Raw genomic sequence first — 27,010 nt, 5'->3', positions numbered from 1 at the left:
CAGGAATCTCAGAGGGTTCTGGAGTAGTTAGCTTAGTTGGGGTAGTGGAGGGGGGCTCAGCTGCTGATGATGTAGTGGCGGTGGGCTTAGCCGCTGTTGTTGTTGTTGTAGTGGAGGCGGGCTTAGCTGGTGTTGTTCTTGTTGTAGTGGGCTTAACTGTTGTCGTTGGGATGGGCTTATCTGTTGTTGTTGTTGTTGTAGTGGGTTTAGCTGTTGTAGTTGGGATAGGCTTAGCTGTTGTTGTTGTTGTTGTAGTGGGTTTAGCTGTTGTAGTGGGGATTGGCTTAGCTGGTGTTGTTCTTGTTGTAGTGGAGGTGGGTTTAGATGTTGTAGTTGGGATGGGCTTAGCTGTTGTTGTTGTTGTAGTGGGTTTAGCTGTTGTAGTTTGGATAGGCTTAGCTGTTGTTGTTGTTGTAGTGGGTTTAGCTGTTGTAGTGGGGATTGGCTTAGCTGGTGTTGTTCTTGTTGTAGTGGAGGTGGGTTTAGATGTTGCAGTTGGGATGGGCTTAGCTGTTGTTGTTGTTGTTGTAGTGGGTTTAGCTGTTGTAGTTGGGATAGGCTTGGCTGTTGTTGTTGTTGTAGTGGGTTTAGATGTTGTAGTGGGGATTGGCTTAGTCGAACTTGGAGGTAACGGTTTACTCGAAGCTGGAGGTAACGGTCTACTCGAAGCTGGAGGTAACGGTTTAGATGGATCAGGCCCCGGATATGTAGGATAATAGGGCTTTGGTGGGTCAGGCTTTGGAGAGGTTTGTTTTGGAATAGTTTGTTTGGGTGGAGGGGTTATTTTTGGTGGCTGTGGTTGTACAAGTACTACGGGTTCAGTCGTAGCAATAGGTATCGGAAGAAAAGGCGTAGTTCGCGGTAAAATAGGTATAGATGGCGGTACAGGCCTATATTCCGGTTGAGGTTTTTTTCTTATTGGCGGAACTTCGTGGCTTGTTTTACGTTTAATGGCGGCCTTGGGAATGTACTTGTAATCAAATTTTTTTAAACTATCTCCAACATTATCAATTTCGATTTCCACATAATTATTAGTGTAATTTAAACTTATATTTTTAGCATGCTTTGATACAGGATATTTGGATATATAGGGAACATCTTCGTAATTATTCTCCTTTAATTCAAATAATGTGGTCAAAGGTGAATCAGTTGGTATTTTGAACCGTATGTTTTCCTCTCCTAAAACTTGCAGGTAAACGGGAAAGTTTGTACCTAACTGTTTTCCCAGGGACCCGTCTTTATATTTATTCACTAATTTAAAAGATAATTTGCCTTTTAAATACGGATGACTGTTTACATCATCATTTAAAAGCTCGACAAAATTTTGAGGCAGTTCGTACTCTTTGGTCTTAACATAACGATTGACGGGTATCTCTATTTTTTGATATTCAACAGGCTCTCGAATAGCCGCATATTTGTCACTATTTGGATCATTTACGACCTGAATTTCAAACTTGTTAAACTCTTCGCTTATATTCACCCAATGATTTGGAAATATGATTTCCGCCAACCCAACTTCATAATCACTAGTCAAGTTAAGGGGCTGATGCAAATAATTTTTAAAACTTGACTGGGTATTGTTTGGATATATATCTAGACACGTATTAGACGCTAAAGTTAAAAAAAGTCGTCATTCATGACTAACGCCTGTTTGTCAACTAACCCCAACTTCTTAAACAAACCTTATTTTACACATAAAAAGATTGTCCATAGCTTGGTGGACTGGCCGGGATTTAAACTCGCCACCTTTTTGGGTATCACATTAGTAAACCCTGCTTTAACCCACTAAGCTATGGACAATCTTACAAAACACGCCGTTTATTTTTTATCAAAAACTTTAAAAATTCTTAAACTTTTAAAGTCGTTACCCTTGAAAAATCTACGTAGTTAGGTAATTGACCTTACCCCGATTCCAATAAAAAAAGACAACGCCCTGACTAGTTCGAGCCGGTTTTCAACTTGTTTGATGCAGTTATTATATAAGACACGTGGTTTTAATAGTACGTTAAAGGGTGTGGTCGGTAAAAAATAAATTTCTTGAAAGCATTGCCTCGAAACCTCTTTTAATATTAAATTTGCCCTTCGTATCTTAGTATAAAGCGCGGTGTTTCGAAAAGAAAGTTATCAGTTGCCTGACTACGCTCTACCCTAAAACTATTCAGGACCAGTACGAAGATGTCTTTTCCCGCCGATCGTGGACTTAAGCAGCTTATGCTGTGTGAAGATCGTGGACTTACGCAGCTTATGCTGTGTGAAAAGAGACCAAATTCGATTTTTCCATCCGTCTCTTCTCAGGAATAGCCTGAAAAGAGACCAAATTCGATTCATGTGCCTCGATTTCCGCAACTTTTTTGTAATCTTTACTGGTTACATGTGGCTGCACATAAAGTTGCGGAAATTTGTGTGAAGTCGCATTTTTTCGTCCCACCACTCAACGTTGTTCATGGTTCCCCTATGTTGAGGAAGTTCCCCTATGTTGAGGAGGTTCATGAATCGACCTTCATTGCAGCGTCATTTGCGTCCATACAACTGACTACTGCAATGAAGGAGAAGTTCTGGCGCAAACAACCAGACCAGAACAAGAAGACCAGGCCCCCCACAGTGGCTCGGATGTAACTTCGGGAGGTAAAGGGTCAGCGAAGAATTTTATGGGACATGGCCCGTACAACCCGACAAGCCTTGCTACCGCATAAAGTTCTGCGTACCTTGCACCAGTTGGAGCACGTTCTCTTCAGTGAGGCACAACAATTTCACGACATCAACGTGGCCCAACCTTCGGCGATAGATACATTTCGGGAACAAGAAGTAGCGAAAACATCCAGGCCTCGCCTAAAGATCCACGATCTTTGAAAACCAATGGAGGATTTCACTTAAAAGGTCATTTCTAACAATCCTCGACTATCCTGCTTGTCTTTTATCAAAATCCATCCGGCATTGTTTATCCTACGCCGCGCCACTCGACGTCAGCCATCAGAATGCACGAGCAAAGTTTACTGATGGTGGTTGACATCATCCACAAGATCGTACGAACTTACTTTGTGGTAAATAGTTTCGATTTAATTTAGGATTTAACATGTAACATGTTTTTTGTGTTGTTGGCGAACAAGCCATTCCCAACTCAAAGAAAAGAAGTATTGACCTTCTTGATGACGCTGGCAAACAATGTCATTATTTTTGTTATATCTATATTCTTGTTAATCTGTATTATTTTATTGTCTATAGTATTTGGTATTGTTATTAAAAAATCTTTATTTATATATCTGGCTTTGTTTCTCAGACATATTTAAAAGGTTTATGGCGGGAAATTCAAACGAGGATCTGACAAAAATAACTGGACTGGTTTATTAAAAGAACTACACCCTCCGAGGGTTAGCCAAGCTTGTTTTGGGTGAAAAATAGGTAAAACCCCTCTAAAGAGTCATAGCATGGTGGAAGGTAGGGTTCATCAGGTAGGAATTTAGCTTAATCTTTGGGTGAAAAGTTTGGTTTGGGTTTGGTGGATTGGGGGGTCTGGTGGCCATCTTGGGGTGGCGGCCATCTTGGATCCGTGGCTATCTAGGTAGCTCCTACTACTATGGGCAACCCCTGGCTCCGTTTAGCGAAGCTCAATCGCGTAGCGAACGTTCCTAGCATAGAAGCCATCTCCTCTAAAGTTGTTTTTTATATGGAATAGTCGAATATGTCTATTTGAAGGGATCTCGTGAAGCGCATATGCCATCATGAATGAGATTTTCACTAGGCTGCAATGAATCGGGCTGAAAACCTAGACGTAATTAATATAGTTCTAAATATTATGATATCATGGCCGAAATAACAATATTTTCAAACCGCTTCTCCTCTTCAAAAGACGCGATTTTGCTCTTAAATGGAGCGGGAAGTGAAAATCAGGGTGCTTTTTATCGATTCTTCTACTAATTATAAGACCAGTCTGCACAATGAAAAATTTAGGAAATACCTCCCATTGATTTTAATATTCAAATTAAGATAGGATTTTTTGAATAGTTTTAAATAAGGAACTCCGACCAATCCCGTAACGCCGTGCCTTTTTGTTAACAAAATTTTCGTGGCACACCCATGTCTCGCGCCACAATTGTCACATCGTGCAATTTTTTTCAAATCTCGCGATAAATTGATTCAACACGGATCCGAATTGAATTTGGTGAAAACTTTTCAAATGTGAATCGACCCCAAGGAATCTGAAAATCGCATTTATATCCTCGAGAATCCAATATTTTCAAAGATGATAATTTTGACATTTCCGGTTTCCGGTATAAGTATGCAAAGGACAACTGTGAAACGGGTAAAATGTGAAAGAGGAATGCAAAACTTTTATAACGCACTTTATTCCAGAGCGCTAGCTTGAATAGTTTTTGAAATATAGTAAAATATGCGCGAAAAACGCAACGCGCAAAGACTTCTTTAACAGTCTGTACGTCAAAAATTACTATAAAGTTGAAGGGATCGATTTAGATATAGATAAAATAGAAAAGAATGAGGGGTTGCGATGCCTTAGTAAGCTCATGCTTAACTCTTTTTGGGGAAAGTTCGGACAAAACACCCGACACGTCACAACAGATATAATAAAATACGCCAAGACTCTATACGAGTTACTGCTTAACCCTGACAAAGAGGTCAAAACTCTATTGACATTAAATGACAATACTATTCTAGTCAAATCAGAAGACATTGCGGAAAACGAGATCGCTCACAAGCATACAAACGTAGTTATAGCGTGATATACAACGACTATGGCACGCCTCCACCTTTTAAAACATCTCGAAATGGTGGGAGACCTATGTTTTTATATGGACACTGATAGCCTGATCTACCCCTCTCCAGATGGAGTCCCAATACTACCCACAGGAGATTATCTTGGTGAGTTAAAGAAGGAGTTAGAACCTTACGGCAAAGATGCATATATTTGTGGAAGCGCGGGGGCAAAAATTTATTCTATGAATATTTATGATCCCGCAACAGAAAAAATCACCAACATAACTAAAGTTAAAGGTTTCTATTTAAATTCGTCAACAGAAAACCACGTAAACTTTGATATTATGAAGAAACTATTAGGTGTAAAAAATCAGGGGCAACCAGAAATGAACTCCGTACAAGTACCAATTGGCCCCCAAATTCGACGATTACCTAATCACACCCTCATTACAATAGATCAAACAAAAACATATCAAGAAGTCGTCGATAAAGTAAGAGTTTTCCCAGATTACACCACGACCTCTTACGGGTATCTTAATTAAATTTAAATTTGTAAAATTGTATCTATATGTATATGTATGTATGTGTGTATATATAACCGGGGTTTTTGTCTGCAGACATTTTTTTCCAAATATATGATTTTTTTTGTTTAATTTTTAATGTTTCTTTTATATGTTAATTGTGATTAGTTTTATTGCAATTAGAATAAAATTTGGCATTCTTGTGAAATAATTTCTTTTCTTAATTTGCAAGCCTATACAATCAATCAATCAAATATTGACAGGTAAAGAGAGGAGATTGGAAAAAACCGACTCCTTCCCCTTGAGTGGCCGGCATCTTGGATCGGTATACTGGCTGCATATTCTCTAGCAGTCGAAACCTTGTTTAGCCAAATGAAATACGTAACTGCTGGGAAACTAACAAGTTTGAACTATAGCAGTGCAAGACGTGCCTTATTAATAAAGGGATGTACCAAAACCTCTCAAAATGCCCAGGCGTCATACCGCAAAGTTGGGCTAGATGTGTGTCAAAAATAAGGAAAACATTTTATCCCCTCACTTAATTTTTAATGCCTTAATGAGTGCCATGACTCTCACCGTTATAAAGGGGTTGTAAAAAAATTGTCTCCAATGTCTTTAAAAAAAATTTTTTTCTTGCCAAATTTCAAATAAACAGAAATAAAATTTACGTTTTAAAATAGGAACCTTTTTAATGTATCATTTTCGTTTTTCTTAGAAACAGTTTTTTTAGGGGAGCTACATCTTAACATTATAATTTCAAATTGAGATTTAATCATAACAAAAGTCTTCAGAATGTTTTTTTAATATTTCTTCCTGACCTAGACGTTGTTGTCATTTCCTTGTCTTTTGAGATTGACGAGTCTTTGATCTTTTTGACTTTCGATTGGCTTTCCGCACTTTCTTCTGTAAGTTTTCTAATTCCATGTATTTTAAAATGTCCCGAATTTGGTGGCCATCTTGGGCTTGTCATTTGTCCGTTGCTACAATCAATGTCTTTCTTTGAAGGCGAAGGTGAAGACGTTACCCCGTTTTTCTTTATAACTGTGTTTTGGTTTATCGCAGCGCTTTTTTTTATTTTTCTTTATCACTTTATTTTTCTTTATCTCAGTTTTTTGGTGGCAGCTTTTTTCTTTGATTTCATGGAACTTCCATAAAGTATACACCTCAAATTTTGCCCTCCAGTGCCTCTCTTACCCTTCTTTTCATGGAACCTCTTATTAGATAGGATAATTTGGCATGGACTATTTTCCTTTGAAATAAGATTCTAAATTCCTCCTAGTGACTTGCTGTAAAGCCATTTTCTACCACTTCTGGAATTTGCGACACAGTTGTATGAAACTGGGTTCTCAAAATCTCATTATCTCGAACATCTTCCGTTGTTTCCTCTGAAACAAGATGGTTTCGAAAATCAATTGCATAAATTTTAGACAAAGACAAAAAATCACTTATTGCTTTCCCAAGGGTTAGACTACCTGCCCAATATCTATAATGGTCCACAACCATTTTAATTAGACTAGATAAAAAGGGTATGAGTGAAACGTGAGCAAAGAATAATCCCCTTTATTTATCATCCTAATTACTGCTGGGATATCTTTCACCAATTGATCGCAATTTCTGATTGAAAGCGCAATTCTGTACATCAAATGTGATTGATCGCTTTGTTTTTGAATTAAAGGCTTCTTGCCTAGTTTGATGTTTCTCAAAACTTGCATTCGATCTTTATTAATGGACCATATTTCACCCATAACTCCTCCAACTAGCCTATTCATCGTATACAATCAGTCAGTTTTTAAGTGTCTAAGTTATGATTGTTTTGTCTCATTGATGTTGATTTCTTCTTCATAAGGTCGCTTGTTTTGTGTGAAGAACGAATCCACTGGATTTGAAATGTTACCTTCCAATTCATTGCTTAGTTTGTCATTTGTCTTAAGATCTATAAGACGCCAACCGATCCACTGAATAACATTTAAAAGTTCAGTTTCGCACTCTTTATCGAAACGGACTTCTGGGTCTATTCCACATTCTGAGTACACTAAATTATTGATCCATTGGCACCACGAATACAAAAATGCCGAGTAGCCCCCTTGATAACCTTCGTGTTTCGCGTAAAGCAAATTGTATTGGCTATTCATATCTTCTACACATTATTTTAGACTACCACAATTCTTCATATATAGCAGAAGCCTTTTTCTTTTACCCGAATCGTCAGTTGTAAAGAAATTATTCTTTTCAAAATCTCTCAAAATTAAATCGACCATTTTGCCTGCCTAACAATACCGCATTAAATATTCTTTAAGACTTGGTGTGTCAAAGTTCAAACAAACTAGCAGACGATTTAGCCGTCACGTGACGTTGTTGCGAAGAGTTAACGTTTGGGGCGCTAGTTACGGAAGTACTACTTTCAGAAAATCAATGAAGTAAGAAAGCTTATCCGGGATAAGCTTTCTTACTTCATTGATTAAGTTATCCCTGATTGGTCAGTTAGTACGAGAGTTGAGGGGAAGCTCGTTTATCTCTCAGTTTACAAGAAGTCTATACCCAAAGGCTACGAATCGATTATGAACTTCACTTTTTGTTTTCATATCTATTCGATTTTGGTTAAAGTTGGAATAATTTATAAAGTTTGAAATGTAATTAGAAATATTAAATGAAAATTTAGTTGGAATGTGCCTATATTTAGTGGGATAGTATTAAATTTGTATATAAATAACTCCTATAATTTGAAATTAGCCTATATTTAGATAACCAACACCTCTGTTTCGGCTTACGTTAATGATACGGGATTTGAAGCAGGTGTCGGGAAAATATTTAAGATAGCGGTACCACCGTCATATTCATGAAATTCGAGCCAATATACTTCAACTTAATGCTTCTAATTATATTTTAAACTTTAGAAATTATTTCAACTTTAACCAATTTCTCTTTATTGATAGACCTATTTCAAGGATAGGAAATGTAAATAACGAGGTCGGTGAACGGTAAAATATAGAAACTCGCATGGTAAATAAACGATCCAAGTAAATAATTCGAAATCGTGATACACACTTGTAGAAAGCGGTTAGTGTCAACATGGGGTGATAGTTGGGGTTGGACTATTTGTTTTTGTTAGGAAACTTGCAAGTATACGAACTAGATTGAAACCTGGCGCGAATTTCGAAACATGACGAAGATTTCAACGTGGCGTCAATGTAAAACCTGTATGATGGTTGAAACAAAAGATTAAATGTACGACGCCAAGAGTATAAAAGCCTGACGCGTGCTCAAACTCAATCACTTTTTGTTCCTGACTTCAGACGAGATCCAGCACAATCACTTTTTTTCCTGACTTCAGACGAGATCCAGCTCAATCACTTTTTGATCCTGACTTCAGACGAGATCCTGCCTGCCTCTTAGTTACTTATAGTATTTTTCAATACTTTGTAACTTTTGCTGTTGGAAGATATTTTGCGGAGGGTAGGAATCTAGAAATGGACGGCATCAAGAATATGAACTCTCAAGGGTGAGTAGAAATTAAACCTTATTATTATTTTTTTCTCCTGCATGAATTTACTCTATCAGTTTGTCAGAGTTTACTAATTTATATTTATATTTAGGCGGATCCCCCTCAACCTCTGAGCTTCAGACTACCGCGCGCAGGCTCGGCAAAACGGCGGGAAAAAAAGATGATGATGAAGAACGTTTCAGCGTCGCCACTACCTTCTCCGCCTCCAAACTCCAAGTCATCATGGAGGGATGCCCGACCACCACCACCACCCTCGTCGCCGCCGTCGAAAACAACGTTGAAGCTGCCGATGTCACCTCCACCGCTCGACTCCATACCTTCGGATCCGCCAACACCATCTAGAAGTGCACCTTTGTGCGAGAGGACGCTCGGCATGGGTGCATCGATAGCTTACCGCGACGGATTCGAAGAGGAAGTCACGATCGGCAAACTATTGTCCGAGTTTTATAGGCTTTACGAGGAAGTGAACCGGAGACTTCCTCGTAAAGTTTTCTACGTTTGCGAAAACCGGAACTTTTTAAATTACTCCTATGGGGCGACATCCCATAGGAGTAAGAATAGCTGAGTGGCCTAAAAGCCTGCGGGACTTAAATGAAAAAGTGGAGGCGCAGTACGGGGTACAGTTCAATGCCGCGGTGGTGAATTTGTATCGGGATGGGAGGGATAGTGTTGGGTGGCACTCCGATGATGAATATGGATTGCACTCAACTATCGCCTCCCTATCTTTCGGCGCTGAAAGGAAATTTCAGATGCGACTGAAAGGCGAATCTCGGGCAACCATTTCGGTTGTTTTAAGAAACGGTTCCCTTCTTTTAATGAGAGGTTTGAATTGTCAAAAAGATTGGGAGCATAGGATTTCAACCCCTCATTAAAGAAAGGGTAAATGTTACCTTTAGGTACATGACTGACATAAGGCGTGGATACGCGAAGGAAAATCCCTCATGCGTATAAATTTATACAATATTTAGTATATATATATATATATATACTAAATATTGTATAAATTTATACGCATTATTATTATTTATTATTTAAATTCAAAGTATTATTTACAGGATGAGTTACATACACTTAGAGAAACCATCTGCAACCAAACTTAAGTGCAATTATTAAACATCTAATTTTGCTCTACGAGAATTAAGAGCAATTTTAATTTGCTCCATACTTTATCAAGTGCAAATTAACTTTTAATTGGTGGGGCCAAAATTACGTTTCGCCCCCCCAAACTCCGACTGAGCATTAATGTGAAATATCCAATCAATGAGCCTCATTTTGCTCGACAAGAATTAAGAGCAATTTTAATTTGCTCCATACTTTATCAAGTGCAAATTAACTCTTAATTGGCGGGGCCGAAATAACGTTTCGCCCCCCCCCCCCAAACTCCGACTGAGCGATAATGTGAAATATCCAATCATTGAGCCTCATTTTGCTCTACAAGAATTAAGAGCAATTTTAATTTGCTCCATACTTTATCAAGTGCAAATTAACTTTAAATTGGCGGGGCCGAAATTACGTTTCGCCCCCCCCCCCAAACTCCGACTGAACGATAATGTGAAATACCCAATCAATGAGCCTTATTTTGCTTTACAAGAATTAAGAGCAATTTTAATTTGCACCATACTTTATCAAGTGCAAATTAACTTTTAATTGGCGGGACCGAAATTAGGTTTCGCCCCCCCCCCAAACTCCGACTGAGCATTAATGTGAAATACCCAATCAATGAGTCTCATTTTGCTCTACAAGAACTAAGAGCGATTTTAATTTGCTCCATACTTTATCAAGTGCAAATTAACTTTTAATTGGCGGGGCCGAAATTACGTTTCGCCCCCCCCCAAACTCCGACTGAACGATAATGTGAAATACCCAATCAATGAGCCTTATTTTGCTCTACAAGAATTAAGAGCAATTTTAATTTGCTCCATACTTTATCAAGTCCAAATTAACTTTTAATTGGCGGGGCCGAAATTACGTTTCGCCCCCCCAAACTCCGACTGAGCGATAATGTGAAATATCCAATCAATGAGCCTCATTTTGCTCTACAAGAATTAAGAGATATTTTAATTTCCTCCATAATTTATCAAGTGCAAATTAACTCATAATTGGCGGGGCCGAAATAACGTTTTGCCCCCCCCCCCAAACTCCGACTGAGCGATAATGTGAAATATCCAATCAATGAACCTCATTTTGCTCGACAAGAATTAAGAGCAATTTTAATTTGCTCCATACTTTATCAAGTGCAAATTAACTTTTAATTGGCGGGGCCGAAATTACGTTTCGCCCCCCCCCCAAACTCCGACTGAGCATTAATGTGAAATATCCAATCAATGAGCCTCATTAGGCTCTACAAGAATTAAGAGCAATTTTAATTTGCTCCATACTTTATCAAGTGCAAATTAGCTTTTAATTGGCGGGGCCGAAATTACGTTTCGCCCCCCCCCCAAACTCCGACTGAACGATAATGTGAAATACCCAATCAATGAGCCTCATTTCGCTCTACAAGAATTAAGAGGAATTTTAATTTACTCCATACTTTATCAAGTGCAAATTAACTTTTAATTAGCGGGGCCGAAATTACGTTTCGCCCCCCCCAAACTCCGACTGAGCGATAATGTGAAATATCCAATCAATGAGCCTCATTTTGCTCTACAAGAATTAAGAGATATTTTAATTTGCTCCATACTTTATCAAGTGCAAATTAACTCTTAATTGGCGGCGCCGAAATAACGTTTCGCCCCCCCCCAAACTCCGACTGAGCGATAATGTGAAATATCGAATCAATGAGCCTCATTTTGCTCGACAAGAATTAAGAGCAATTTTAATTTGCTCCATACTTTACCAAGTGCAAATTAACTCTTAATTGGCGGGGCGAAATAAAGTTTCGCCCCCCCAAACTCCGACTGAGCGATAATGTGAAATACCCAATCAATGAGCCTCATTTTGCTCTACAAGAATTAAGAGCAATTTTATTTTGCTCCATACTTAATTATACGATGATTTACTTTTATTGCAATTTAATTATATAGAATCAGTAATTTTGGTTTTCAAATCAAATTGTGATCAGATGTTAATACATAATTCCTAAGCAATCGAATAAAACAAAACGTGTATGCAAAGCTCTGTGGTTTCCGGACATTCCTTGTACTTCTCTTTCATATCGTCATAAACGATCCATCTATTGCCAGGTCTTAGAGCGCAGCATACGTAATGACCCAATCCTTTTGGGTTATTAGCTCCTAAAAATATTACTGCACCTCGCAAATCGAAAGCCTTCCCTTGCATCTCAATGTTTTTAGGAATTTGTACCAATGGCACAATCATGCGAGTTTCACATTGTAAATCCTCCTCGAATGCAGTGAATTCTAAACAAAATGGGAAAGCCAAAATATTACCTCTCCGAGTGGAGATGACTATCACTACCCCTTAAACAACCTAAATATATGCATCTATGGCTTTTTTAATTCTTTGCAAGTGCAGGAATTGAATTTTAAAATAGTCAATTGTTCAAGCCTTTTCAATATCTCTCACTTGCTTTGGAAACTCTTTTCTCTCGCTATACCTCAACCGTATTCTTAGTCTACCAGTATGATTTGTAACAGTTGCCCATATCAAAGCTGAATCATACCTCGCCACACAAAAAGCAAATGTCCCCAAAACATGGAAGCCACAACCCAATCACACACAAGCTAGGCTCCTAAGGAAAGTCTCTTCAAAATTGTAAAATCTTCTTCTGATCTTGGTTTTCTTATATTTCTTGTGAAACCATGAGCATATCAAACCACATAATATAGGGACGATGTCATATATTTTAACGTTCACTTTATTTACTTTTCATTTAATTCAAGACCATAACATTCTGAAAGTACATTAGGCTCAGAAGACGGTATTTATAATATTACATTAGGCTCAGAAGACAGTATTTATAACACTTCAACAATACTTCAATATATACAAAGCAATAAATAACATAATACATTAAACTGTACAGTAAAAGTTAAATATAACCTAATTAAAACCATAAAACCCACAATACATATGGGAACAAAAGGTTATTGAAAAACCGTTAACAGAACAGTATTTATAATACTTCAACGTTTCTATCTATATACAACATTGAATAGTTATTTAACATTATATATTGGAACCTTTGCTATAATTTAACATTAAGCAAATTCGAACCATAAAAACCCACAGCGCATATGGGGAAAAAAGGTTGTGGGAAAACCCATTTGGAAAAAACCATAATCACAGTTGAATTATTAATATTAAAACACTTATTTTTAAATTGTTAGTTGATTTTTCACTCTGACGTCTGAGCTATCCACGAATAAATTTATTAATAGCATTATCGAACGATGCAATGGATGTCAAATATTCATGTCATAATACAAGCTAATTCGAACCATAAAAACCCACAGCGCATGTGGGAAAAAAGGCTCTGGGAAAACCCATTTGGGAGAAAACCATAATCACAGTTGAATTATTAATATTAAAACACTTATTTTTAAATTGTTAGTTGATTTTTCACTCTGACGTTTGAGCTATCCACGAATAAATTTATTAATAGCATTATCGAACGATGCAATGGATGTCAAATATTCATGTCATAATACAAGCTAATTCGAGCCATAAAAACCCACAGCGCATGTGGGAAAAAAGGCTCTGGGAAAACCCATTTGGGAAAAAACCATAATCACAGTTGAATTATTAATATTAAATTACTTATTTTTAAATTGTGAGTTGATTTTTCACTCTGACGTCTGAGCTATCCACGAATAAATCTATTAATAGCATTATCGAACGATGCAATGGATGTCAAATATTCATGTCATAATACAAGCTAATTCGAGCCATAAAACCCACAGCGCATGTGGGAAAAAAGGCTCTGGGAAAACCCATTTGGGAAAAAACCACAATCAAATTAGGACTATTAATATTAAAAACTTCTTCAGACTGTTTAAGGATGAATGTTTGGTGGATAGCGTCCGAAAGAAAGCAATAACCTAGTAGATGAGGCGTAGTTCATAAAGTTTCGTTTTTTCGAATCTATTACATAAGTGTATTGGCGCTGTACGTTTCAGATAACAAAGACCAAGACGACTCCAGTTCCACAAAATAGGAAAACTCTGCCTCTTGGCGTTAAGTTTTTCTCCTTTCTGTATTTCCACTGCTAGACCGCTATGCAGCCCGCCCTTGTATTGCTCTACTTGCCGCTCCCATAACATTGAAGGTGCTAGAACTATAGTTCTATTCGATAAATTGCGGCGAAGTCCAACTTCCGCTTTGAGCGTTGGCCAACTTTTGAGGACGCTGCAGTGTTACCAACGGCAGATAACGCAGCCAGGAACATTTTCAAAATCACCTCGGCGGCGTTTTGCCGAAAAAAGGGGATTTTCGTCTATGACTATTGAATTGTTGCCGATTATTCAGCCATTTCCGCTTCGCCATACCTAATACATTTTTAAAGTACGCTATACAAAATTGCTCCATTGTTCACCAAACCTATGAAACTTGGTGCAACACTTACACTTTGTTCAGTGGTTCGCCTTTACATGAACCCACAGTTGCCGCTCCAGATCTCAGTCATCTGACGCAACCATTTTAACGTTTTCAGAGTTGTATTTCACCTTTATTAAGCCTAAGGATAAGCCTTGAGATATATTTGCCGACGTATTTTCTGAAGAACCACAATAAATCACCTCAACGATTATCCCCATTAACTAATTATCACTATTACATACCTTGTTTACAATTTCGTTGACCTTGTCCTCCATGGTTACCCATGAACTAAACCAATGCTGTAGGGTTACTCATGAATCACTCCAATCCTCTAGGGCATTCATGAACTACGCATATCCTCTAGGGTATTCATGAACTACGCATATCCTCTAGGGTATTCATGAACTACGCATAACCTCTAGGGTATTCATTAACTACACAAATCCTCTAGGCTACTCATGAACTACGCCAATCCTCCAGGTTACTCATAAAATATACCATATTTTTAAATGGATTAATACCAAACTTATATGACCGCCTTAAGTGGGTTTCTTAGTCAAGGATCCCAAGCCTTAAGTGGGTCTCTTAGTACAGGATCCCAAGCCTAAAGTGGGTTTCTTAGTACAGGATCCCAAGCTTAAAGTAGGTTTCTTAGTACAGGGTCCCAAGCTTAAAGTAGGTTTCTTAGTACAGGATCCCAAGCCTAAAGTAGGTTTCTTAGTACAGGATCCCAAGCCATATGTGGGTTTCTTAGCCAAGGGTCCCAAGCCTATTTCTCGTAGTTTAGACCCTTAAAGCAACAGGCGGCTCCATAGGCGCCCCTACCATGATGCCTAACCTTGTATATACATAAGCATTTTACCTTGCCGTAGGTAGGTAACAATGAGACTTAATGCATAAGGGAGGACCTGAAGCTTACCCTAACAAGCTAAACCCAATGTACAATAGAAAGGTCGTCAATAAGGGGCGCACTGGAGCTCCACCTTGCTTTAAATAAATTTTTCTATTTCAAACTATGTTCTTTTAAAAATGCAAATACCCTTGTGGTAAGAATAATAAGACTCTCTATAACATGCTTCGTATCGGTCTCGAAAAAGTTGGTTACCAAACGCCAAATCCAATTGACAATGATAGTCAGTCGAATACTTTTGTTCTAGACCCGGCAAAAGAGATATTCCAAATGAATCTAAGAACATTCTCAGTGCCGTTTGGCTCTTTAAAAAGTTAATATTGAAATCTCCAACCACAACTGTTGGAATAGACGAATCATATTTCATGTCAAACGAAGGGTTAAAGTCCTCAAACACGGTTCTCAAACTTCCTAAGGGAGATTTGTACAACAATACCACAGATATAAGTTCTCCTTCTATGTAAACATCTAACCAGCAACGTTCCACGTGAGAATTTCTAACAGGAATGTCGCTTCGTAAAACTCTAGTATCTATCTCTTTAACTTCGTTTTCAGGCGTGTCTCTTAAATATATGGACGAACCAAAAGCAACTCTGCGTGCCGTACTTGGCAAGTAAATACCACCTACTTCCTTAAATGATAGCACTCTAAAATCGTCCGTCTCTTTTTTCCACGTTTCAACAAAACATAACATTTATTACATTGTCTGCCAAAACATCTTCTAAATGAGCATTTAAAGACTGCACGTTATGTACAAAATGAAAACGGGATCATGCAAGAAAGGTAGTTCGATGCTTTTTGTGTCTCGCAACCTCTTAAGTTCTAATTCTACTAGGTTGTTTTTGGGTGAATTAGGAACTTTAAATTTTCCATCAATATATAAACCGGAAGCGGTTTTCGCTCTACTACAAGCCACATATAAATGCGCTCTTTTAATTTTTTTGTAGCCTTACCATGAACCACTACCGAGGAGTAAGTATCACCCTGACTTTTATGTATCGTAATGGCCTCAGAAACAACCAAAGGCAATTGTTTCCTAGAAACTGAGGCATTATTTTGTCTCCATTTTCTATTAAACGACTTGATGACCTTTTCAACAGGCGTCCACGAAGCGTTAATATTACTATTCAAATATAAACCATGACATATTTGCCTCAACATTTTCCCAACTTTGGGATCGTCAAACTCCATCCATACCCTGAACGGGATTTTATCCCCGACCCTATTTGTGCCGTACTCTATCTTTCTTAACCAACCGGTCGCGCCATTAGTTAGTCCGTCAGAGGTGTCAACATTGTTGGTCATCATATATCTCGCGCCACACGCAAGAGTCAATTGTTTGGGCAGACCATACGTATCAGACGTTGCTAACTTTTCAACTTGGGAAAGTACAGTCGCGGAAATAAGTTTCGGATCATTTTCAATCGACGATAATTTCATGATGGATCGTCGTATCGCAAAATTTTTGACATTATTAGTTAAGTGTGAATGTCAAGAATAGGTCAACACCTTATTTTTGAAAATCAGAAAATTATTGCGCTCGTGACTACTAAAAAACCAAAAAATCACTTTTCGACCAATTAAAATCTTCGCGTCACGTGACATTTTTTAGATGCATCACATAGCTCGCGTCATTTGGAAACGAACCCTTTTTGAAATTTTAAAATCGGTCCAGCCGTTCAAAAGTTATGGCGTAAAATGTGACTGGATTTTGGTCACAAATTAAGCCTAACTTCCAAAAGATTGTTTAAGAAAAGCCAATGAAGCCAAAGGCGGGTAATGTTATTTCAATAGAAAAAGGAAAACACCAAAAAATTGCTTTTCAAAAATATTATAAAATTGAGTAATTTAAATAAAAATTGAATAATTAAAATAAAAACTCATTGAATCAAATTAAAATTGATTAAATCAAATTAAAATTGATTAAATCAAATTAAAATTGATTAAATCAAATTAAAATTGATTAAATCAAATTAAAATTGACTAAATCCAATTAAAATTGACTAAATCCAATTAAAATTGACTAAATCAAATTAAAATTGACTAAATCCAATTAAAATTGACTAAATCAAATTAAAATTGACTAAATCAAATTAAAATTGACTAAATCAAATTAAAATTGACTAAATCAAATTAAAATTGACTAAATCAAATTAAAATTGACTAAATCAAATTAAAATTGACTAAATCAAATTAAAATTGATTAAATCAAATTAAAATTGATTAAATCAAATTAAAATTGATTAAATCAAATTAAAATTGATTAAATCAAATTAAAATTGACTAAATCCAATTAAAATTGACTAAATCCAATTAAAATTGAGTAAATCAAATTAAAATTGACTAAATCCAATTAAAATTGACTAAATCAAATTAAAATTGACTAAATCAAATTAAAATTGATTAAATCAAATTAAAATTGATTAAATCAAATTAAAATTGACTAAATCAAATTAAAATTGACTAAATCAAATTAAAATTGACTAAATCAAATTAAAATTGACTAAATCAAATTAAAATTGACTAAATCAAATTAAAATTGACTAAATCAAATTAAAATTGACTAAATCAAATTAAAATTGACTAAATTAAATTAAAATTGACTAAATCAAATTAAAATTGACTAAATTAAATTAAAATTGACTAAATCAAATTAAAATTGATTAAATCAAATTAAAATTGATTAAATCAAATTAAAATTGATTAAATCAAATTAAAATTGACTAAATCAAATTGAAATTGACTAAATCCAATTAAAATTGACTAAATCAAATTAAAATTGATTAAATCAAATTAAAATTGATTAAATCAAATTAAAATTTACTAAATCCAATTAAAATTGAGTAAATCCAATTAAAATTGACTAAATCATATTAAAATTGACTAAATCATATTAAAATTGACTAAATCATATTAAAATTGACTAAATCATATTAAAATTGATTAAATCAAATTAAAATCGGTTCACTCAAATTAAAATTGACTCATTCAAATTAAAATTGACTCATTCAAATTAAAATTGACTCATTCAAATTAAAATTGATTAAATCAAGTTAAAATTGAATAAATCAAGTTAAAATTGAATAAATCAAATTAAAATTGACTAAATCAAATTAAAATTGACTAAATCAAATTAAAATTGACTAAATCAAATTAAAATTGACTAAATCAAATTAAAATTTACTAAAAAAATTAAAATTGATTAAATCCAATTAAAATTGAGTAAATCAAATTAAAATTGATTAAATCAAATTAAATATGACTAAATCCAATTAAAATTAACTAAATCAAATTAAAATTGACTAAATCAAATTAAAATTCAGTGAAATTTAAATTTAAGAATTAAAATTAAAATTTATTGTTTAAAATTAAAATCTATTAAATCAAATTTTATTTTATTAATTAAAATTTAATATTATAAATCATAATAAAAATTTATTAAATCAAATTGAAATTGATTAATTTAAAGTAAAATTCAATTTTAGATTGATCAATTCAAATAAAAATTGATCAATTGAAATTGATTATTTAAAAGTTCATTTACAATAATTAAAGTTCATTTACAATAATTAAAGTTCATTTACAATAATTAAAGTTCTTTAACAATAATTAAAGTTCTTTAACAATAATTAAAGTTCATTGACAATAATTAAAGTTCATTAACAATAATTAAAGTTCATTAACAATAATTAAAATTCATTATTAATTGTAAAAATTCATTATTAATAGTTAAAATGTATTGCAATTCGACTATTTATCCGAAACAAATACTATACTAATGTGAGTATGAGCTATAATTATGACTATTTATTTTTTACAAAAATTTGTGCTTTGCCTTAAATTTGTATTCGACGTAAAATCGGATAGGTTTTTCTTGCACGGCATGTGTAATGTGAAATAGGCTTATTGCTGAAGGTTTCACGTCATTTTCTGGAGTGGCTATTTCATGTCCATTAGTCTCTCATTTCGACGCAAGAATCCTTTGAAAATATGAAAGGCTGGTTGCCTGGTTTCAGTGGCTCTGCCGCATTGGACCGAATCGCATTCGGCCGAAACCAGTCCCAATAAACCGAAAAACCCGCACTTTTGGCGGATTCGGTCCAATGGGACAGTCCCACTGGAGCGAAAACCCGCACTTCCCAGGGTTTCGGATTCGGTCCATTGGGACAAGAATGCATGCGCATATACACCCGATGGAACTAAAATGAGTTTAATTCCCGGGAGTGCAAAGATTGCATCTTTGCAAGCAAACAATTTCTTTGACTTATAATAAAATAATGGTCAAAGAAATTGAGCACCATAAGCGAACATTCTGTAAAATATTAAGCACCTATTTAGTTTAGAAGAACCAAATACTTTCAGATCCCCGAAAATTTACTTTTTAAAGGGAATTGTATATTTTTTATAATTTTAAGTCATATTTATCATGTTATCAGCTAATTAATAGGAGAATATTTTGGAAAAGCTGGCAGCTAATTAATATGAGAATATTTTGGAAAAGGTGACAGCTAACTATAAGGAGAATATTTTGGAAAAGGTGACAGCTAACTATAAGGATAATATTTTGGAAAAGGTGACAGCTAACTATAAGGAGAATATTTTGGAAAAGGTGACAGCTAACTATAAGGATAATATTTTGGAAAAGGTGGCAGCTAATTAGTAGGAGAATATTTTGGAAAAGGTGGCAGCTAATTAATAGGAGAATATTTTGGAAAAGGTGGCAGCTAATTAATAGGAGAATATTTTGGAAAAGGTGGCAGCTAATTAATAGGAGAATATTTTGGAAAAGGTGGCAGCTAACTATTAGGATAATATTTTGGAAAAGGTGGCAGCTAATTAATAGTAGAATATTTTGGAAAAGGTGGCAGCTAATTAATCGGAGAATATTTTGGAAAAGGTGGCAGCTAATTAATCGTAGAATATTTTGGAAAAGGTGGCAGCTAATTATTAGGAAAATATTTAGGAAAAGGTGACAGCTAACTATAAGGAGAACATTTTGGAAAGGTGGCAACTAATTATTGGAACCATTGTTTTGGAAAAGGTGGCAACGATTAATTAGGAGAATATTTTGGAAAAGGTGGTAGCAAATTAGTAGGAGAATGTTTTGGAAAAGGTGGTAGCTAATTAATAGGAAAATAACCTAACCGAACCGAACCGAACCTAACCTACCCGAAACCAAAATATTAAAATTTTAATTTAAAACTTAAAAATTGATGGAACTACCATTAAGATTATACTTCATTTTAACCACAATTTGTTTATTAATTCAAAATATCTCTTGCCTTGAAAGGAATGAAAGTGAGCGTTTTAATTAGTATCACGAAACATTTAATTTTAATATTAAAAAACTACACCACCGAATCGCTGACGGCTATCGTGTTTCAAGTTATATTGATGTATTTTTAGGGCATATTCGGACGATTGGGATTTCGGTCCATCGGGAATATAGCCATTGGGCTAGATTTGAAATTCTAGCCAAACATTTTCTGTCGAATGCGATTCTGTCCATTGAGATTCGGTTGAATGGGAACCGCCCGGTTTTATTTCCAATGCCAGAGCATTGTTGGTTTACTCGATTTTTATGAACAAACCGTTTATGATATATTTTTAATGAAACCATTTTCAAACTATAATACACTATTACTTGTATGATGTCCTACTTTAAACCATGAAAGACCATTTTTAGACCCCAAGTTTTTACAGTAAGAAATAAGACTGAAGACACAGATATGCATAAAACCGTCTTTGTAGCCTTAGTCAAAATAAATGATAAGCGGACAAAATGAGTTGGTGGTTGATGTAAAAAATATTAAAAATTTCAGGCTTAAAGACACGATTTGGAAAAGAGTGCCTTAGATAAATTTTCGGTAAACAAAGTTTTCAAGAAATTAAACTATGATATATTTGAATTTAATTAACCCTACACTCTAAGAATATGGGGTGTGCTTTAACACCTTTAAAAGTAGATTATATGGGTTCAAATTTGACAGCATTACAGGTGTGTTCATTTACACCAATGAAAGGGTTTAAAAACACTTATTTAAAAAGATAAGAATAGAATGGTGCAACAGAGGTGCAGTTTAACACCTTTTTAACAAGGATCTAAAAGTAAATTTTTACTCTCATGTGAGTGTTGTGCAGCTCAGAGTGTCGCAAAACACCCCCTTCAGAGTGTCGCATGCAGAAAAATCCAGCTTGTTTTTTTTTTAAAGTTTCGAACTCCTTTTCTATTATAAGCGCAGTTCGGTTTTTCCCATAGTAACAGAGGGTCCTCTCTTTTTTTGGCTTTCTCATTGAGGAGGGAAATGTTAACTCGATTTAATCAATTTTAATTGAAGTTCATCAAAAATAATTTGAATGAGTCAATTTTAATTTGTCAATTTTAATAGGAATTAGTCAATTTTAATTATAATTAATCAAATTTTAATTTTAATTAATCAATTTTAATTTTAATTATTCAAATTTAACTGGAATTAATTCATTTTAATTCAAGTTCATGAAATTTAATTTCAATGAGTCAAATTTAGTTTGAATGGGTCAATTTTAATTTTATTTAATCTATTTTAATTTGAATGAATCAATTTTAATTTTATTTAATCAATTTTAACTTGATTTAATAAATTTTAATTTGATTTAGTCAATTTTAATTTTATTTAATCAATTTTAATTTGAATTAGTCAATTTTAATTTGATTTAGTCGATTTAGTCAATTTTAATTTGATTTAATCAATTTAATTTGATTTAATCAATTTTAATTTGATTTAATCAATTTTAATTTGATTTAGTCAATTTTAATTGGTTTTAGTAAATTTTAATTTGATTTACTCAATTTTAATTGGATTTAGTCATATTTAATTTGATTTAATCAATTTTAGTTTGATTTAATCAATTTTAATTGGATTTAGTCAATTTTAATTTGATTTACTCAATTTTAATTTGATTTAGTCATATTTAATTTGATTTACTCAATTTTAATTTGATTTAGTCATTTTTAATTTGATTTAATCAATTTTAATTTGATTTAATCAATTTTAATTTGATTTAATCAATTTTAATTTGATTTAATCAATTTTAATTTGATTTAATCAATTTTAATTTGATTTAATCAATTTTAATTTGATTTAATCAATTTTAATTTGATTTAGTCAATTTTAATTGGATTTAGTCAATTTTAATTGGATTTAGTCAATTTTAATTTGATTTAGTCAATTTCAATTTGATTTAATCAATTTTAATTTGATTTAATCAATTTTAATTTGATTTAATCAATTTTAATTTGATTTAATCAATTTTAATTTGATTCAATGAGTTTTAATTTTAATTATTCAATTTTTATTTAAATTACTCAATTTTATAATATTTTTGAAAAGCAATTTTTTGGTGTTTTCCTTTTTCTATTGAAATAACATTACCCGCCTTTGGCTTCATTGGCTTTTCTTAAACAATCTTTTGGACGTTAGGCTTAATTTGTGACCAAAATCCAGTCACATTTTACGCCATAACTTTTGAACGGCTGGACCGATTTTAAAATTTCAAAAAGGGTTCGTTTCCAAATGACGCGAGCTATGTGATGCATCTAAAAAATGTCACGTGACGCGAAGATTTTAATTGGTCGAAAAGTGATTTTTTGGTTTTTTAGTAGTCACGAGCGCAATAATTTTCTGATTTTCAAAAATAAGGTGTTGACCTATTCTTGACATTCACACTTAACTAATAATGTCAAAAATTTTGCGATACGACGATCCATCATGAAATTATCGTCGATTGAAAATGATCCGAAACTTATTTCCGCGACTGTACGTTATTTTTAACTTCACTACTAAGATCACCATTGACAACATCAACTGAAACCGAAACAGCCTTTTCCGTATTCATGTTTAAAAGCTTATTTTGATTGAATTGGTTTACTTCCGCGTTAGTGGCGAAAAGATGTATCGCTTCTTTTGGGGGTACACGCTCAGGCGTTACCTCCAGACTACTAAAGAAATCAATATCATTTTGAGTCATACTTCCCACAGCCATTCTATTTAAAGCTTCAGCAAATATTTTACCATCTCTCTGTCTCATAATTTCCTCAAGTTCGGCAAATTCAAATTGCTCCCATATTGGGTTACCAATTAACGACGCGTAAGGATTATCCAAAGAACTTGGAACATATAAGCCCCTAGAATTACACATCAAATCTACGCTTCGCGCGCCCGGTTTTTTCAACAAGTATACTTTATCATTCGTCGGTAGCGCCATCTATGTGTGTGGCGCATAACTAGAATTTCTATATTTTATTTTTTGCGCGAAAATGAAACATTTTCAAACTTTTTGGCGGGAAATAGCGCGATTTCAAAGTGCTTTTAGTTTAATACACTACATGTTTAAATATAGTTTTTAAACGTTTAATAACATAATAAAAACGATTTATTATTGAGAAAAACACTTTCTTGCGCTAATTTCAAAATGTGCGAGTATAAAATGGGCAAAAAATGTTCAATTGAGGAATGTAAAAATACACGGAGAAATAAAAATGTTTATTTTTTTGCTCCATTCAATTGACGAGCTAGGGCTGTGAAGCCTTACAGCTCCAACTTGAACTTATACACTGATAATATAGTAAAAAGGTGGTTAAAGAGATAGGGATTGGTGGATTTCTTTCCCTCCATCCGAGTTAAAGTTTTAGGAACTTACGTATTTTGAGTTTAAATAGAGAGTGGGCTGGCCACCTACTTCGGTAGGAATGGAGTTCCAGATGGGAACAGTCCTCCTATCATAAGTAAGCAAAGCGCGAAAATTGTTCCACAATTTTACATTATTTTTATTACTAACTGCAACTCAAATAAAGATATCCGGTGATCAGTCCAGTTTGTTAGTAAAATGGCTCAATGCCATTGGAAAATCAAATTGGTCTCCTGGGAAAAATACCGCGATTTGTACAGGGTTGCCACAGAATTTTCAATTTCAGAACCAAATTCCCTGATTTTCCAGGTTTTCCCTGACATTTTTCTTAGATTTTCCCTGACCTTTTTAGGCCGAAAACGTAAATTTTTGCAGCACGTTTTCAGTGCTTTTAATTAAATAAACCCTCTACATAAAGTTTTCCCATGTATTTGTTACCTTAAAATCATTAAGAAACATTTTAACTATCTAACAGTCTAAGAGGTTTTTTTACATAAAAGCAATTCTAGACAGCATTTTTAAGGATTGCTCAAGAGTTCGCTTGTGTTAAGAATAGAGGATGAGGAGAAAACTTTCATTACTCTTTCAATATAGACTTATCCCCAGAAATTTTACTAACTTAAATCAATTTCCCTGACTTTTCAACCCTATTTTAAATTCCCTGACTTTTCCAGGTTTTCCAGGTACTGTGGCAACCCTGTTAGCAATCATTTTCAAATATCTGACTATCGGAAAGTCACCAAAATAAAGTTTTTTGTCACTTGGGAAAAACCGCTATTCTACATTACTTTTGCGTGTACCCACAAACCCACGCCTAAGAGATGGAATTATATTTTATTAAAGAACTTTTTGAGAAACTCCAACTGTGTTTTCAAACTTTTAATCATTAATTATAGGAAACATAGTCGGGCTAGCAAAAAAAGCGATAGTTTAGGGTCATCAAAATCTGTTGATATCTACTAATATATTGTTTTAATCAAAACAACAATTACCTTCCAACGTACAAACTGTCTCAAAACCATATTTTTTCGGAGTAGTAAGACAAAAAGGTGGATGAAACAACAATCCCACGATTTTAAAATTTAAAGCAGCTTATAAGAACGCCTTTCTGGTTGAGGGTTCTGGTTGTGCAAATGTCTTGGCTCGTGATAATACTGTGTCACCAAATTTTCTCAAAGCTAACAGAGGACATTTATATTTTGATGGGTCAAACCTATTGAGAGACACTATTTTGGCTGGATTTGTGTACGGAAACTGCACAAAGTCCTCAAATGCAATCAATGAAAGAGCTTTCACGACTACTGCATTACGACCAAGTCGACCAGAGGATTAATTGTTAGAGATCATGGTAGTTTAATATATCCTTCGGAGAGCGTAGTGAAAATTCTTGATCTCACCAAAAAAAGCCTGCGGATGCAAAACCTTGAAAATGATGGTGGTACTGCTTCTAAAACAATTGCTCTCAAAATTTAATCCCTCGTAAAAAGGTGTCTGATGCGTGAAAACATTTTTCCCAAGAAATTGGATGAAAACATTATCTGAACTTTCTAGTTCCCAAAGTTATTCGTATTTTTAATGAAAAAATGAAAATGGAAGCTGTTAGAAAAAAGCTTACCAAATTGATATTATTTTAAGGACAACAGCTAAGTATAGGCCTACAATTGCATCAAAACATATTTAATATTATAGGCCTACTTTTCACAATAAATAATATCAAAACAATATTTAAAAACATTTTCATTACCGCGTCTATGCGCCCAAATTCATAAGCAATTAAAGCAAATGAGAAAAATTCAGCTTCAGCAAAGCAGACGACAGATAATTATTTCGTCTCAAGCATTATAGATGGCGTTACCAACGAATGATAAAGTTATCGTTAAAAAAAAAGTGGGCTTGGAAATTGAAAAATTCGAGCGTGGATGTGTAATTCTAGGGGGCTATATGTTCCAAGTTCTTTGGGATTATCTTTCTCACTTTGACCTTGAAATGCGAAATTATCGCAAACTGGTCTCAATTGGTTAAAGTCTCCAACGAGAACGACAGACACACCACCAAAATAATCAGGACAACCCATAATCTCTTGTAACCTAGCGTTTACCCGATTAAACACTTTCGCTTCAACCATTGAAATTTCGTCAATTATTACTAGTTTTACTTGACCATAGAGTAACCTGCATTTATGAAGTGTTTCACTTTCCAATCTCGATATATTTCCACCAAATTGGCTAACGGGTAAACTAAAAGTACTGTGCAAAGTTGCCCCACCTACCCCAGTAGCACAAGCCTTCCGCATAACAGTCGGTTAAAGGTCGAATAGTCGGTTTACGGTCCAGTCGGCTGTACCATGCTTATTCTGACACTTTTCCGACTCATGAAGCCGACTACTTCTTTTAGTTGGCAATGCCGACATCTATCTGACAGTTGGAACTGCGATGGTTTAAAGTAGGCTTGCCTACCGTCTTGAAAATTCCAACTTATTTTTTGCCAATTGATTACCGACACTCTCGCGCTAGTCGGTATTGTGACGTTTAAGAAGAGTAAAATTAAAAGCTAAGCTATTCTTAGGCCGTTTAGTAACCGACATATATCCGACAGTTGGAACGGTGGTGGTTTGAAGTAGGCTTGCCTACCGTCCTAAACATGTAACCCATTTTTGCCAATTGATTACCAACTCCTACCCGCTAGTCGGTATGGTCACGTTTTAAAAGAGTAAAATGAAAAACGAAGTTGTTGTATAGGCCTTCTTTTTCCGTGGGACGGTTTTTTTGACTTTTACTATTCCGCATATCGCAACCAAATTGTTTTTGTTATATATTTAACTTATACTATATTTCGACCCACAAGCAGAAGTTGATAATACTATATTTTTGGCAACACTAGAAACATAACGTTACAAAAAACTGCAAAGCAAGAAAACACATCTGATTTTCTACTTTGAATTTTCCCTCCTGTAATTTCTCGGGTCAGGTGACAGGCCTCTGTTCTATTGGCGTAACTAAGGTAACGCCATGCACGTCATCATCGAAGAGGGCGCTGCTAGTGCGAAAGCAAGTTAGCCTTTCCAGTATCTCTGACGCGGCTGGGTCGTTAGAATGTTTAAACGAGATTTTTGTGGTCGAAAATGATTAGTTATAGGCTTGCTAACTTTTAATTTCATCGCATAAAAGTAGGTAGGCATAATGACGCCGACACATAGTCGGCCAA

General features: G+C 34.7%; 2 long non-coding RNA genes across 3 annotated transcripts; both read right to left on the bottom strand.

Annotated features, from left to right (window-relative positions):
- Positions 1-14,143: 14,143 nt before the first annotated feature.
- On the bottom strand, positions 14,144-14,842 carry LOC149684714 (uncharacterized). The gene is made up of 3 exons (XR_016384052.1): positions 14,472-14,842; positions 14,258-14,407; positions 14,144-14,180 (listed from the first exon to the last, which is right to left on the bottom strand). It is a non-coding gene; the product is annotated as an uncharacterized LOC149684714 (long non-coding RNA).
- Positions 14,843-23,284: 8,442 nt separating this feature from the next.
- LOC149684713 (uncharacterized) lies at positions 23,285-25,766 on the bottom strand. Of its 2 annotated transcripts, XR_016383975.1 has the most exons (3): positions 24,799-25,766; positions 23,819-23,894; positions 23,285-23,732 (listed from the first exon to the last, which is right to left on the bottom strand). It is a non-coding gene; the product is annotated as an uncharacterized LOC149684713 (long non-coding RNA). The 2 variants fall into 2 exon arrangements; XR_016383976.1 differs by lacking the exons at positions 23,285-23,732; positions 23,819-23,894 and adding an exon at positions 24,671-24,716.
- Positions 25,767-27,010: the final 1,244 nt, after the last annotated feature.

The sequence above is a fragment of the Phalangium opilio genome, unplaced genomic scaffold, assembly GCF_054372755.1.
Source record: "Phalangium opilio isolate 3A_F unplaced genomic scaffold, DU_Popi_V2 ptg000032l_1, whole genome shotgun sequence".
In the NCBI taxonomy this organism is placed as follows: Eukaryota; Metazoa; Arthropoda; class Arachnida; order Opiliones; family Phalangiidae; genus Phalangium; species Phalangium opilio.
The sequence above is the reverse complement of the archived record's forward strand: the minus strand, read 5'-3'. Positions and strand labels throughout refer to the sequence as shown.